At 35.6% G+C, this 3,916-nt stretch overlaps 1 non-coding gene across 1 annotated transcript; it reads left to right on the top strand.

Moving 5' to 3' along the window:
• Window positions 1-1,167: 1,167 nt before the first annotated feature.
• Window positions 1,168-1,274, top strand: LOC118343891. The gene has a single exon (XR_004797678.1). It is a non-coding gene; the product is annotated as a small nucleolar RNA R71 (small nucleolar RNA).
• The last annotated feature ends 2,642 nt before the right edge of the window (window positions 1,275-3,916 follow it).

The raw sequence follows: 3,916 nt of genomic DNA, 5'->3' as shown, positions 1-3,916 counted from the left end.
AACCTGGCATTCGGTCAAACTTATGTCAATTTCAAAATATACACCTTAAATCATATCCAAGTCATGTCCTACAACTTATAGAATAAGCGAATCAAGTCTCATGTTCCTCCAATTTCAGCTTGTTTGATAATATATCCTTAATAAATTTTGCATATTTAGGCATTTTCTCTAAAGCTTCAATTAGAGGAATATTAATATGCAGTTGCGTAAATATACTCAAAAATTTAGAGAATTGATTATCAATTTTATTTTTCTTTAATCTTTGCAAAAAAGGGGTTGGTGGATCATAAATTAAAGGAGAATAAGTTTCAGAAGTAAACTCCCTGGATTTCTTGGATTTTGCAACCCCTTTATTCTCTCTAGTCTTCTCAGCTTGCTGGTTGATCGCCTCCCGATCGGTTTCTTTAACCTCGTACTCAGTTTCCTTCTTTTCAGACTCCACATTTTCAACACCTTCTTCATCTCACTCAGTATTTACCAACTGTGGCTGGGCATATGTCTGCCCACTTCTCAATGTTATGGCTTTGACATGTTCCTTAGGATTGGTCACAATGTTACTCGGTAAAGTCCGGTAAGCATGTTTGAGAGCTGACCAATCTGTGCCGAGAGATTGCGGATTGAAACCGAGTTGTTTTGGGTCCCCATATCATTCTTTTGCATGTACTGTATGAACATATCTTCAAGTGTCGGCTTCTTCTCTTGCTGTGGAAACTGTTGAGGTGGTCTAATCGGTACTTGGTTATTGCTCCATAAAAAATGAGGGTGATTTCTCCATTTGGGATTGAACATGTTTGAATAATGATTGTTTTGATGTTCGAAATTGAACATGTAATGGGCTTGTTCATAACTTGGTTGGACAAAAGGATTCCCCACATGGCAATCTACACTTGAATGATTTCCTGCGCAATGATCATAAGCAACATTAGTCTAAATAACATTAACATTCATTTTACCTATTTGTTTGGATATCCAACTGAGACGCAATTGCAGATATAGAGTCAAGCTCAACGACGCTGGCTGACTTCTTTAGCATTGCTCTCTTTGCGGCCCACTAATAGTTGTTGGACGCCAACTCTTCCAGAAGTTCATATGCAACTTCAGGGGTCTTACTCATTAATGCTCGATCCCAAACCATTGTAAAACGTCTATACTTGAAGCCAAGCTGGGAGGTCATGATGTGGACACTTGCACAATACATCCTTGTATCTCTCTCATGCCTCATATAATGATTCACCCTCAAATTGGGTAAAGATAGTGATATCATTTCTTATCTTTGCTGTCTTGGCCAGAGGGAAGTATTTCACTAAAAATTTTTGTGCCAACAGTTCCCAGGTGGTGATGATGCCAGGCGGCAAAGAATTTAGCCAAGCTTTTGATTTTTCCCTAAGTAAAAAGGGAAAAAGTCTCAATCAAATTGCATCATCTGTCACTCCGTTGTATTTAAAAGTATCACAAATTTCTAGGACATTTACAATATGGACGTTAGGATCCTCTTGTGATAGTCCCCTAAACTAGACGGTTTGTTAGATCATTTGAATGATGGCCGGCTTGATCTCGAAATTATTGGCTTGTATAGCTGACCGCCTTATACTGGACGTCGCCCCATTGATCGAGGGCATCGCATAGTCTCTTAACACCTTGTGCTCCAAGTCAGCCATATTAACTTTGGAGGCGGCATGATCTGACGTAAGGTTCTTTCAATCTCGGGATCGAAAAGTGTATGTTATAATGATTTAGATCGGTGCATGCACTTCTAATTCCAGGAAAAAAAAAATCAAACCTATATCTAATTTAAACAAATAAAATTGATGTAGTAAAAATCTAGCTAGTATCAATATCAATAACAAATAATTAATTCCAAGGCAACGGTGCCAAAAACTTGTTCGCATAAAAATATATCTGCAAGTACATAGAATCGTAACAAGTAGTAAAGTGTTTTAAAGAAAATGGTTATCGAACCCACATGGAATAATTATGCTACTGAGTATTGAAATTGACTAAATTAATTATTATTTAAAAAATCAAAATTTGAAGAATGATTTATCTAAATTAAATTGAAGAAAAGAATATTAAAATTAAGATTTTAAAAATAATAATAATAGATCTAGAGCATTCGACTTCACAAAGCAAATGTCACATAGTTTATTCTTCATTGTTATAGAATCCTAATTATCCCAAGTTGATGATAAAAATATCTTAACTATTCAATATTTTCTCTCGAATAATATCAAAAATATCTCGAACTAATAACTTCATATCTTTGTGAATTTAACTAATTTGAGACTCACTAAGTTCTTTGAATTTTTCTTGAAAATCACATTAGTCGCGGTAAAGCATCTCTGCTTTTGCTCAACTAATGGTTTTTAATTCTAGACCTTTAATCACAAATTACCTCTCGGTCTCATTGCAATCCAAAAGATCGAATAATAGTTAACTAGAAAATTGTAAGCATTAAGAACAAGAAATAAACACTAAATCAAAAATAAAATATTAAAAATAAAATAACTTGGAATATAAATTGTGTGTTCAATGCTAGGCTACATCGAAGTTCTAGAAAATATAATTAGTTCATAATGAAATTAAAAAAAATAATAATAATAAAACTAGTGTTCTTAGTTGAAGTCAGTTGATGAGGCATGCGACTCTAGCCTCTACCCTCCAGTTCCGCGTTCTCGAAAAAACACTTCAAGAATAAATTCTAGAACTCTAAACTCAGACTGAGACTCTAAAACATAAAAACTCTCGACTCAGATTCAGAACTCTCTAACTCAAACCAAGACTAAAACCAAAACTAAGATTAAGAATCAAGACCCTCTATTCATCCCACAAGACGAAATTAAATAGATGTAAAAAATAAAATCCGGAAATAAAATAAATGCGGCTACAATCTAGCCTAAAAATCTGAAAAATAGTTTCTAAAGACAGATGTTGACATAAAAGGAAATTATCCCAAGAATATGATAATTATCTAAAATGGAAGATTTAGTAATAAACGGCTTGAATTACGGAGTTCGAGAGGATTTGGTGGTCAGCAAATTGATTGCGGAATTCGGAAGGGTCCCACCAAGTAGATGTCGTGTGCTCTGAATATAACTGGCTGGAAGGTCACAAATGAATGGGCTTGGAAGTCACAAAGACCAGACAACCCTCTCCTCTCCTACTTAGTGGAATGACTCCCGATCGGGATGAAAGACTCCTCTCTCATTTTCTAGTTGTTGCCCATGATGTCGTTTAGGTTGGTCTCTTAAGTTGGTCGTTTAGACTGGTCGTCCAATCTAACCACCTAGAGTCTTGTCGCCAAGTCCTCGCACCTTCAGGTCGCGCCTTCTGGTCGCGAGTCTCCTAGCCTATCGAGAGGTAAGTCTTCTTGCCTTTAGGCGAGAGAAATCTCTTTGCTACCCACGGGACAAGGATCCTCATCCAGATCTTATCGGCTCTCTTCAAATCTCGGTGCCTCTCATCGGTCTAGATCCGTAGTCTCTTCTTTTGTACCAAAATGCTCTCATTTTGCACTAAGTCTTCTCATTCATTCAAATCCAAGAAAACAAATAAAAATATGTAGAAATAAAATAAAATCAATAGTATTCAAGGGAAAATGACACTTTTCATAAATAAAAAGAATGATAAAAATCAGATAAAAATAACATTTATTAGCTCACAAGCCTTACAAAAATTGTAAACATATTTAAACATGGAAGGCCAGTAAAAACCGTTTTGCAAAATTTTAGTAACTATTTTCTTGCTGAAAAATGACCACTACATGCACCCGTATGACAAAATCTCAACACAGATGAAAACTCATCATCAGGAATGCATCTTCGAATCAATTGGTCAGAACAATATTTGAAAAAATACGGATCATCAAAGTAAAAGTGTCGTACCTCAGAGTGAAATGGGCGCTTATCTTGGATGAACC

This window comes from Juglans regia, chromosome 11, assembly GCF_001411555.2.
Source record: "Juglans regia cultivar Chandler chromosome 11, Walnut 2.0, whole genome shotgun sequence".
Taxonomy (NCBI): domain Eukaryota; kingdom Viridiplantae; phylum Streptophyta; class Magnoliopsida; order Fagales; family Juglandaceae; genus Juglans; species Juglans regia.
This window is presented reverse-complemented; position numbering and strand designations above follow the sequence as displayed.